Source organism: Odontomachus brunneus, unplaced genomic scaffold (assembly GCF_010583005.1).
Source record: "Odontomachus brunneus isolate Ranch 3 - 2012 unplaced genomic scaffold, Obru_v1 Obru_scaffold_052, whole genome shotgun sequence".
Classification (NCBI taxonomy): Eukaryota; Metazoa; Arthropoda; class Insecta; order Hymenoptera; family Formicidae; genus Odontomachus; species Odontomachus brunneus.
Window position 1 is genome coordinate 754,596 of NW_022639502.1, and position 12,769 is coordinate 767,364.

Consider the following 12,769-nt stretch of genomic DNA (forward strand, 5'->3'; position numbering starts at 1 on the left):
TGTACTTATACTTTAGGTCAAATTGAACAAAAAAGTCCTCTACCACTTTCCAAATAATTACATAGATTTTTAATTAATAATTAAAGAAGATTATTGCATGATTTTGCGTGATAACGCACTCATCTTCTTTAATTAATAATTAAAAATCTATGTGATTATTTGCAAAATGATAGAGGACTTTTTTGTTCAATTTGACCTAAAGTATAAGTACACGACGGCAGTCGTCGCTATTATAACTCATATTTACCATATCATTCATAAATTTTCTACAATTAATATCTCGATAATTATTGCGAATATCGCAAAACGGTATAGAACTTTTATGTTCACCTCAATCTGTTCTACGTCCCTACAAAATGCCCGGAGGAGAATGTGAGACACCCTGTGTATATATATATATATCGCGTAAAATTATATTAGAGCAAGATTTATTAAGATCTGGTCTTGATTGAAAACCATTTTTAATCTTAAAAATTGCTTGACATTACTTTTTATTATCTTGAAGTGGATATCACTTATATACTATATAGATGATTTTCTCATATTGGAGCAAGATTAGAGACTCGCTGTTCTCAATTTTAATATGACCGAGAACTGAAAATAATTGCCCAGACGTGAGCGTGTCATTACGTGGCAGTCTTTATTTCACCGTTCAAAGTGTTCCGCGATAATTAGCTACGTCGTCGAACGAACAGAGCTTTTTCTTCAGAAGCAATTACGGCGTGCTGCATGTTGCATGCGACGTGGTGCACTAGCGTTGCAGCTAATTAGAGTCAGGTGACGAGCCGAACGGCTAATTTGCTTCTAAACATTATGAAATAATTACACTAGTACACTAAACATAAATAATGTGTATAGCAGAATTCGGCGTAACACGAATAGTAACGTCGTAATACCATGTTATGCATAGTATCTTTTTAGCGAATTGAACATTTCGAACATTACATCGCTCCTGGACGAATAAAATGGACGAATTTTTGCAATGCATATTTTTGCATTGTGAGAGCCGCAATATTTCACGTAAATCGCCTAATTAAACCAGCAATCAAAACGTCAAACGCGCGCGGAGCGAGCTCATCAGGCGGAGTTGCGTTTCAGACGAGAGGGACATCGTCGCGAGGAAATATCGTCAGGCGGAGGTGATATTCCGGTTTCCGAGTTTACACAGCGAATTACCGTCTCTCTCTTTTTCTTCTTCCCTCTCCCCCTTCACCTCCATTTTACCCTTTTTCTACGAGGATAGAAAAAAAGAAGGATCGATCGAAAGTTTCTCTTTGGTGGCGTTTATCTCCCTGTTTCTGTTCGTCGCGGCGACTTGTGCCGGTGTGCGCCTAACCCCTCATTAACTCCGTTCAACGTGAACGCGATTACAGTGCTGGTGGTTTACCCCCGTTCAGCCATCATCGATCTCTTCCTTTTTTCTCTCTTTCTCTCTCTCTGTCTCTCTCCCTCTCTGTCCCTTTCCCTCATCGCATCTCTCGTCCCAGCCTTTGTTCGTTACAACGAGCATTCCGTCGTCCAGACGGCCGCGTCACTTTCTCAGAAAGCATTACGTAGCTCGTTAGCATGCGCTCTCCCCGGGCCCTTAATTGGCTCAATGGATCTCTTCACGTTCATCGCTAATCGCTGACACGAGAGGCGCGCTTCCCTGAAAGCGTGCTCTCCCGCGAAGCACGCTGAAATATTCTATTCGGCTCGTTCGACATGTTTGAAACTTCATTGCACGACATGTTTCGTCCTGTGAGGAAGACCCGATACTTCGAGAGCTCATAGGAGGAGCGGTTGTGTCGGAAAGAATTTTTTATGAGCACGTACCCGACACTAAACGTCTACAGAGTTTCGCCATGTGGACGGCGTTAATTTGAAATATCGCTGTCGATGGTGAAGATACGTGGAAGCGGAGCGACCATTTTCGATTCTGAATGCACGATTCACTTGCGCCATTTATTCAGCAGCCGCGCGAGGCGATGAGGAAAGACATTTTTCTCTTCTGTTTCGATGAGAAACTAGCGGGGAGCAAGTTCTGATTGGAAAGTGTCCGCTCGTATAAACTGAAAAATTAATATAATTTTTTCCCACTCTGCGTAGAAGAATATCGACGTGGCCTCGATAAATAACCAGAGCGAGTTAAAAAGACGCGAAAGCGCTGGAAAATCCATTGGCCCGAATTTTACTCGGTATCGGTTATTCGCTTCACACGGAAGCAACGGATAGGGCAAAGGTTGAAACTCGCGCGAGATGACGCGATCACGCGCGACAGGGCTTCGCTCGCTAAACCGATCGGTCAGCAGATGAAAAGATTAAAAGGTTGCCTTAATCCCCGCGGAGAGAGGATCATAGGGATATATACCGCGTGTATGTCGGGAAATATCGCTCGTGCGGTCTTTAATAAAAGAGTAAGATCGTTCCTTCTAATAAGGATACTTCGCCGCAAACAGCTCCCGTGCGAGTGGCCTTAAATTACCCTTTCGACGTGCACGTGCAAAGTGTTTGTTAAACGACGCGTACGGCATATCAATTTTCATCGCTACGAAAGTATACGCTCCGTGTGTGTATCGCTCGTGTCTACGTTCCGCTACTTGATCGTGCGCTATCCGGGGTGAGTCATTATACTTCGTTCGGGCGCGATCGCTTCGTTACCTCTGAAAATGAGCGCCACTCTAAGAAGAGCGTTTAACGAAAGCGACAAGACACAAGTTGGAGAGCGAGCTCTCCGGATTAAACTTCGGCCTCGTATTGTTGTTAATTCCGTCGCGACACGAATTACAAATTTTTCCATCTCGTCCTCTACATCCCTTTTTCACTATATAGTGATGAGCTGCCTAACGTTGTATTCTAAAACATCTTTATTGCTTCCTTTCATATTAGAGGAAACAATAGTAAGGAACGAATTGTGTGATTGGGAAGGTCGACTGGCCGCGATACTCAGCCCTTCCGACCACACAATTCATTCCTGACACATTTTCCTTTAACACAACAGAGACACTTTAGGATCTAGGAGAGAACTCACACTTTGACAGAAAAGCACAGAAAGCAGAAAAGCGGAATTTAATCAAAACTCGCGCTGGTGGTCAGCTGTGGTGGTCGACAGTTTCTGCTCTTCTACCAGCGCGAGTTCTGATCGGCATTTGCCTTATGCTTCTCTGCGTAAATTTTCCTAATTCGCTAGGCAACTCAACCTGCACATGTAGCGACACTTTCAATTCACTCACACGTCGCACAAGAAAGTGAATATTATAATTGACATTAAAAGCCGAAAAGATTTGCGCGGGTCAATATTTGCGAGTTAGTTGCACTCCAGTGGTCTCTCGCAAATAGATTTCAACCGAGCGCGTAATTGCAACGTAAACCGCAGTCAATAACGCAATTAATACATGAGCGATAATAAATAATAACGAAGGAATACGTCGTCGCTCGTATCGCGATATATCGTCCCGACGACATTACGCAAAACCGGTGATGATATTAATTAGACCAAGCCCGCGCACTCGAGCTTGTCGATCGGCGGGGAGGATCGCGCGGCTTTTAATAGCGGAGCTTCAAATTCGCCGATTCTTGATCTGTTTGATTAAAATCGTCGCAGCGCCGGCAAACACAACCGCGGCCGTCAGTCAGCGTGGGCTTTTTTTGCGGCAACGTTGCCCTACAACCGGCGGGGTTTACTTTAAAATTGATACTGACGTTAACTGACGGCCTGTCGATTTGGACTGCACGCTTCGTCCCCGCGCTGCAACTGCCTCATTTCATAAGCGAGAGCGGGCGCGCACGCCGATGACCTGCCCGAATGTAGTTGCATTCAATTCACGCGAACGCGCCCTCTCACTGTGCGGGGAAAGCGCGCCCCCGTGTGTCCGCGAGTTTTTCCCGGCGCGGTGAAAATTTTCATTCGCGCATTCGCGCTCCACTCGACGTGGAGTCTCGCTGTGGACAAATATTGGTCTGTCATTCGGGCGCCACGAATTACACGGGTCGAGCGCGCTCGAGAGTTGAAGTCTTTGCCATGACTCTGAGGAAGCTTCTTGTGCCTCCGACGGTGCTTCTCGCTTCCGTCGCGTCCCGTTGTCTCTCGGGAGATTCAATTAGACGCTAATTTCCCGCTCGAACTGTCTGCACGCAGGATTAAGTGCGCCGCGTGGGCAGGCTTTAGCTTTTTCGTACGAGACCAATTGAAATATTTTTCTCGATCAATCGCGATAATCTCGAGAAGCTATTGAAATTGAGCGAGGAACAAATGTGCCAGGTTGATTTAAGCTTCGATAAATTTCCTCGCAAGATATCTGATTTAACATTCAGATTTTACGTTTTCCTCGCTAACGCTCTCGACTAATTAATATTATTGACTGAGATTTCCTTCTCAAAATAGAAAATGCTTGTTTAACCTATTTGCCTCGCGCTTTTTCCGGAGCTTTGCAAGTGAAAACTAACAACACCAGGCTCTTCGATTAAACGCTCTTGAATATTTTTCGTTAGACAAGAGTTAATATCTAGTCGAGCTATTTCCGTGGGGAATAGCCCCTCCGAATCAGGCGACATGTTCAGCGCAACAGTCACGTTGTTTCGGTACACGGCGGTTGCCAAACAGAGTCTGCATTTGTACGGCTGTACGCCGGTCCGAATAGTGATGTCCGATTAAAATTCGTATCCCTAGCAATTAGCGTATATTTTTTCCGACAACATCAACGCCAGCGTTCCAATTGCGCTCGTAACGCTAGATAGCCGTGGTCGGTGAATGTAAGTGCGTGCGTACATGTACACACACACATACGTACAACACACATGCTTTTATCGGAACGACTGAAATTCGCTAAATTAAGCCAGCAACGCGATTTAAACAGCCACGTTTCGATCGTCAATTGTGCCGCGCGTGCGCGCGCGTATTTTTCTTCATTAGATCGCGCAGAATTCTTCGTTAATTATGCTTCCACTGCCTGCCCTCTCCCACTTTGTAATCTCCGGATTTCCAACGCGTATAAGAGAGCCGTATGAAATTGTCGTCGTTATCGAGTCTTATATTTTTAACGATAAATTATCAGTTTCATGATCGTTAAGATGGGAGCAGGTTACACACAGAGTTTGTCTTTGTTATCCATTATCCACATGTTAAATCAACATAATCTAAATGCATCTGCCACGGATACTTCCGCGTAATCATAAGCACTCGGTCCAATTACCTAGGCGAACGCCTAGGCGTTGTGTATCTCTCTAACGAGTCAATTTGTATGCACAGCGAGTGTAATCGGAAAGCATCTGCGGACTATATTTCATATGTCCCGTTTGTTTGATCTTTCCCTCTCCGACGCTTTAACAACGCGTATCTTGCCGGCGGTTCGAATTACCTTCACAAAAACTGACTGATGTCAGTAAATATTAACATGGACAAATTAGGAAACGTCTTTACTCGCGACACCGTGATTTGGAGCAAAAGTTTCTTTTTGTTTCGCATAATCGCGCTGTTAGATGAATCCATCGCGTCGCGAGATAGTTGATTGGAAGTAATGCGATTGCGTCTGAGGTCCACAATAGATTTGTTTAATCGCGTAACACGTACGACGACAGGTAGAAAACACTCGTCGCGGATGCCTCGGCCAATCGTACGACCTGAGAATCTACGTGGATGAAGTTGCTGCTTCATAGAAATCACAGCCGTAATGAACACTCCGCGATGCACAAAGCGAGGGGCTTTGTGCTACAAGAGGTTTGCGGGAATATGCTCTTTGACGGATTTAAAAGCCCCTTCTCCCGTTGTTGTAAAGATCGTACGCCGGATCCGCTGATAAGATTATAAACTGAGCTCTTGGAATTACGATAGAGGGAACGATAGAGAAGGAACGGACACAGAGCGCGTTTGAAGCGATCTTTGCGAAACACGGCGAATCGGAGCAGAGCTCGCACAGCTTATTACGTCCCGGACGGCTTCAGCTGCAAATAAGTCACCGCGGCGTGAACGAGAAACGGTTGGCAATCTTAACTTTTCATATTTCTGCCGCTATAAAAATCTTTTACGCATCGACAAGTGAGATAAATTCAATAAACTAAAAAATACCGAGCGATAAAATGCAGTGTGTCTGTTTTAAGAAATTTGCCAGGTAACGAATTTACGAAAGAGAGACAGAAGTCTCTTCATATCGATTCTCAGAAAATAGCATTGAATTGCACGTCGTATCAACGGCGGTTTTTTTCAGTTTTTTAAATCAATAGAAATTTGCCGCGAGGCGATAAGCGATAGTTAATTTTTCACTATCCCGATTGCGAATAAAATCGCCGTATAATCGCGACCAGCGATGTCTCTCTCGAACGATCTAAAAGAGCGCGAATTTAAACCGTGACATAAGCCTATTAGCCCGGCAAGATTTATCCTCGACCGGCAGTACGCGCGCCCACGTGATTTCACGCCGTCCATTCGGAGCGGTTTTATAAAGGTCGGACGGGTGCTTCCGAAGTTCATCTATTACGGCGCGCGTTTCGTTAGGAATTACAACAAGCCGCCGCGCGCGCAAAGGAACGATTCTGGCGTCTGTCGTATTTTATCTGTAGGTTCGTCCACTACGATGACTATTGTCGCCCTCCCGAGAGTTTCGCGAGAGAAAGAAGACGGTATTAAAGCTTTAATTTAATTCTAGAAGAACGATGAAAGAAAAAACGAGAGACGTTCGTTCATCTCCCGGTGGTGTTTTCACAGTTTCGCGAGGGTAATTGCGGAAAATTCTGAGACGGCAGGAAGCGTTTGAAGAAGAAAGATAAATGTCGAATGTTCTTAACGAAGAGTGCATGCAAAAATATTTTCTCAAGGGACTAAAATTCCTCCTTCTCTCGCAGTGAGATGTATCTCACTGAGAAATCAGTGGTAGCGTTACCGTTAATTAAGTCGGCAGCAGAAATTGTAGTGACATATGTTGCGTGTTTTGTGGAACGTAGCTTAAGGTATTCTTCCGGTGCACAACATTATGCATGCGCTCTGTCCTATTCTCCTAACGGGTGCATGTCAGGATCCACGAGGATATTTCGAGCATTACGGGCAAAGTTTTCCTCTTAATTTCGCGCGTCTCTTGTTACTTTTACCTCTGTGAGCGACAAAACAGTGCTACGAACGAGATAGTGTTAGAGAAACGCGCCGTATATTTCGCCGCGCGATACATATCCGCGACGAGAAACGTAGTTGTCCGACGAATTGCGCGACCCTCGCAAAATTAACGGTTCACGACGCATTTCCGATATACTTCTTGGGATGATATTCTCGGGCCCTCGGGTCCTAGGCTCGTATTAATAGCCGTCATCTGAAACCTGTTTCATGTGAGACACTCAGATTTTTACTCGGAGTTGGACCCAAGTTTTTTAGTCGAATTGTGATATATTTACATCTGATATTTACATCTGTAATCGTGATTCGACCGAGAAATTCTCACCTAACTGTGAATTCAAATCTGAATATCTGCCACTGGGGACGTGTTTCAAGCGATAGCTATGAATACGGGCCTTGATGTTGGTAGATTGGCTTTTATTCCGATGTTAACGAATCTAACGTCTCACGTCCAGAATCGCGCGTCGCGTATTAATTAGCCCTAAAATAGGTTCCTACCGATAACTCCGCAAACCGCTCCCGTTTCGAGGCAAATATGTATCTGGTGCAAAGTAAATTGCATCGCTTGTTACTCGCGAACGTCGTTGTAAGATGTAAACGCAATTTCCATTTCACTTCGTGAACGTTCAGTTCCACAAACGGGAGTGTTTCGCATTGTTGCATCTACTTTGCAGCAAGCCCACCTGCACATTCCGCGTAATTGTAGCGCTTCAACAGCGATTTAATTATCGTTCCCTTTTTGACGGCTGATGAGTCTATCACGCTCTACACACCGAATGGCCACGAGATCTACTTCTGTGAACGGATTAGAGTTGCGTTACCGGATCCGCGCGCGCGCGTTAACACGGAAATCGGTGAAGCGCATCAAGTCGTCATAGAAACCGGGCGATCCATGAGAAAAGATTGTTGATGGAGATCTGATGCGCGTTCCGACCAGACCGGCGTAATCCACGTGTGCGGATAAACTTGACGTTTGAGAAAATAAACCGCTGTCCCGCTGTCGTAACGTGCACAGGACCAGATCGATATTTCCTGCTTTAATTAACCCTTTCCGGATTTCTATTTCGCGTGTGACCGCACCCCATTTCCAAATATTCCATTAATGACCAGAGACGACTAATTCCGTCGACGGGATATAACGATGTACACACAAATAAAATATGTCGCGTGGAAATTGATAACATAAATGATAAATTCTGCAGTAGCGTATTATTTCGCGAATGCCTGACAATGATATTGTGATACGCGCAATATTATAATTATCGCTACGCAAATTTGCTTATTACATAATTAACTCGCACAGTGTCCGAATAAATGTTGAATATAGTCAACGTAGCATCTGTTCGATAATTTCTCCAAACAGCTGCCTTCCCAGTTCGTGTCATTTCGCGGTATTAATCCTTAATTTGAAGATACATAAGTAAATATGATAAATGTTTCATATCCGGTTATACATATCAGAGTAGGCCGGAATAAGATGGTATGAATCATTGATTTTCAAGCCGTAATCGTCGATAATTGAAGAATATGTGTGGTAGCGCAAATAATATTTTCAACTTAAATTTCATTAAAAAGCAGATTTACATTAGTTGCTAATTTCGATTTTATCTCGATAATTATCATTATTCTTTCTCTCTATCTATTAGTGCATAATACGATCTTTGTAATCATCTTCATAAATCCTAAAATCTAACCCAACTTGACACGTTCTCCTATCTACCTTTAATGTAAATTATCACTGAAACTAATGACACCCGCCGGCGTGACTGAAATAACAAAGACATCCTTTGCGAATGCATTTGCCGGCTACGTCACATGCAGTCGTCGCAAATTTAATGTAAACAAGCATCTTCCACCTAATGTACCAATTTAAAAGATAATTCCTAAAGAGATCAAGCGCACCTGCTAGCGACAGGCAGTTAACCCGTTCTCCCTTGAGAAAAACCCGAGATGTTATTCCGGACGGTCGTCTCCGAAAGAGAGATGAAGAGCACGATTCGGCGAAGAGGTCTCACATGCGGGTGTATTACATCCGCGAGTGCATCGTCGATCTCGCACGGTCAGTCTGGCGGAATAAACCGAATTTCTTTTCAAGGGAAGTGCGTAGCACGTAGGGCGTGATGCGTATCGTCTTCCGTGCTCGAGAGCTGGCTGTTCCAGTTAAGGACAGTCATTTAATACGTTTCGAGGAGGGATTAGGTGTCGTGTTTCGTTCGACTTAACCGTATAATGTAGACTTGCGACTGGCGCACATCTGCTCGCACGGGCTCTCGACTACTATGTCCCTCCGAGAGACTCGAGATCTCGACTTCTCGAGGCCGAGGAGGACCTAGGCAGATGACTGGGAGATTGGGAGCGTTGGGAGAGATAGAGAACGAAGAGTGCGCGCGCGCGTGTGCGTGAGAGAGAGAGAGAGAGAGAGAGAGAGAGAGAGAGAGAGAGAGAGAGAGAGAGAGAGAGTGAGAGAGACGTAATGCGCGAGCGCATGAACGGGTTGCACGAGTGTATGCGAGTAGAGGCCACGACTGATAGGTAGGGATGACATAGTGCTGGGTCAATTCAATACGTATCGCCGCTACTGACGCGATTCAGTTGTCAAGAAGTCATTCAGGGGACTCGAATAGGTATTGAGCGAGGTTACTCGATATCGAAGCGCGGTGTCGATGCATGCGATGGTTACGACACTACTTCGATCACGTGAGTTCAAAGAATATCATGCGAATGTTTCTTGAATTTCTACATTATTCAGGAAGTAACCGCTGTGTTTAAGGGTTATCGTTGATACGTGACGCGTTCAAAAGCTGTTCGCGAGAGGAGAAGTTCTCGCCGTAGTCGTTAATGGATGGCCTCGAGATTTCTTTTGCACGCGTTAGCGATGACGAGCTGTTTTAGATTTGAATTGGCCTCTCGGATGCGTAAGTCGCGATATCAAGCGGTTTGCCGGGATATATCTGACAAATTGTAAACTCTTACGCGAACTGGTTGCGGGAGGTTCCTGGCGACACGAGATCCGTACGTTGTTGAGAACAGTTGCCGCGCGGTGGATTGAGTTCTTGAAAACAGGCTGCGGTATTGTCTTGTTGCGAGCGCGCGGTTTCTGTGCACAGAGATACTTGGGAGTTTCTGCTACGGTGCAAAGGGACATATGTGAACTTATTACTGTTGCGTGCAATAGCGGAAAATTCATATGCTATTAACGCAACAGTTGGTGGAATAGCGGATGAGTGCTCTTTCCAAAGTACATTACGTCTTTCTAACTATATCGGGCCATGAAAGAATAAGTACCGCGACAGAGTAAGAGAAAGAGGAAGAGCTGAAAAATGTGAAAAACAAATTTTCGGATCGTGTAAAGTATTTTTAAAAAGTCAGCTACAGATTTGAAGAAAGCAATAACGCATGTATTTATTCTTACTTAGTGAATAACCGACAGGTAATTATACGATTTTTCCTTGCCGGGGCTTAATTAGCGTTTAACTAATTGGCGCGACTTTCCGATAGGAAACTAAAAGTTAATTAAAAGAACTTTCAATTAACGAAAACCCTACATTGAAAATTGTTATCATACGTATCTGAATTTCTTTTTTTAATTCAGTATATTCCCCTAACAAAAAAAATGATAACTCGTAAACATAAATCCACGTTTCTTACTCAATGCGGATATCACGAGAAGAAGAGGTGATAGTGTATAGAGTTTAATATGGCGAGTTATGTTCCAACCATGCTACATCACAAAGGCAGTTATGTTCACGCATTTCTCTTTTTTCTTTTTTGTACGGTCGTCGGAGCGGTTTCGAACTTAAACGAGCCGCGGCTGACCTCACATCCGGTTCTCTTGGGGCGTGAATAGAATCAAATGGAACGGAGGGTTACTAAATGACAATGGTCAACTCGTACGCGCCGGTTCTTATTTCCGGTGCAACGTTGCGGACATTGTTCATCGCGTCCTGCGTAGCGTATGACAACTAAAGGCGCGCTGCTCGTCGTATTTTGGCACGGTTCAATTCAGCAATAGTTTTACAGCACGTTTAACTGGAAAAATTTGTCCCAACAAATTTTTATGAAAAGTATGACGGAGTTATAGAAGAGAAATAAAACTTTTTATTATATACATAAACTGATTTTATATTATATAAATTGAAAATATATGTGAGGATTCACAACCGACTCCATTTTATATTACCCACTAGAATTTTTTACGTATACAGAGTATCCCAGACTCTCCTCTGCAATTTTTGCAGGAACGTAGAACGGATTGAGCTGAACATAAAAGTTCTATACCATTTTGCGGGAAAAAATTGCGGGAGAGCCTATATATCTCTTTTATATCACGTAGTTTAAAAATAGATTACCAATTTTTTGCGATTCTCTCGTTGCTCTACATTTAACTCTCTGCTTAGTACAGTCGAGAGATGTGGATGCGTTTTACTATGTGTTATTAGAGGTGCACACAAGGTCGTAAAAATTTAGATTATGACCGTTGCATGTCGGGAAATTTGTTTTAGACGTTTCCATAAACGCAGTATATTACCATGCATATGGCTCAATTTGCACTGTTTTACATGCAGCTTGTATCTTTATCTCTGGAATTGCCGTCTTTCTCTTTTTCCCCAAGTATTATCATAACGCCGAAATTGTAAGCGTCTCACGTAATGCCGATTTTATGCGAATGATAACGATAATCTCGCAGTAATTGAATACAAAGTGCAATATTAAGATAGTCGCACTGCCGAAAGATATATGAGATCATATTAGATTTCACGAGAACTTAATTATTTGTATACCGCGATTATATATAAGCTGCACTTCGCGACTAATTTAAAATTAAATTTATGCAGTCTTGATATTGCAATTTTCCTCGCTCCACGTAATTGGGAGTTTGTTTTATCGTTAAGTTTGACATTAACTAATATAATGTTATTACTTTTTCGAACGAATCGTGAAATAAAATCGTGAATACAATGTTGCGATATCATAACAACAACATTGCAATGAGTTCGCGACGCTCGATGTTAAAACAGATGATAAATTATTCCCCTGCTACCTACAGGGATGACAAATAACGAACGATGAAACATTCGATTGCTTCCTCGCAACAAGTTACGTCAGGAAGTGACTATTGGATGCAGAGTTTAGCCGAGCATAGGGAGTGTTCGATGGAAAATAAAATTAAGGTTAATTCGCTGCGTTGCTTCCAATACGTGGCACGGGTCATGGGTTTTTGCGCGAGGTACATCAATGACGTTATACGAAGGCTTTCTCGTGTTGCGACCGTGGCGCGTGTAATTGCACGAGAACAAATGCCGCCGCAACAGCGAGATGCATAAATTGTTCACGCGTGTTTGTAATGAATTTATAGCTCGACTGTTTAAATCCCGTATGAAATGATTGAAAATACATACAAAATCACCGGAAACGCTCGAGCGTGAACATTAACCATCGACGAGTCCGTTACGGTAATGTCAATGTAGCAGTTTTAATTTGTGACTGCAAATTTGTTACATATAAGTTATTGCTAGCATCATGATACCTTTCTCTAAACTGTCATGAATTGAAATGTTAATACCAATTATTATACCACTACATATTACACTAATTCTCATTGCATGTTATGTGTGTATGATACAGAAAGAGAGAGAGAGAGAGAGAGAGAGAGAGAGAGAGAGAGAGAGAGAGAGAGAGAGAGAGAGAGAG

At 43.4% G+C, this 12,769-nt stretch overlaps 1 protein-coding gene across 2 annotated transcripts in view; it reads left to right on the plus strand.

Moving 5' to 3' along the window:
* LOC116845480 (neural-cadherin-like) overlaps positions 1 to 12,769 on the plus strand; it is a 78,479-nt gene that overhangs the window by 31,359 nt on the left and 34,351 nt on the right. The window lies entirely within an intron of this gene.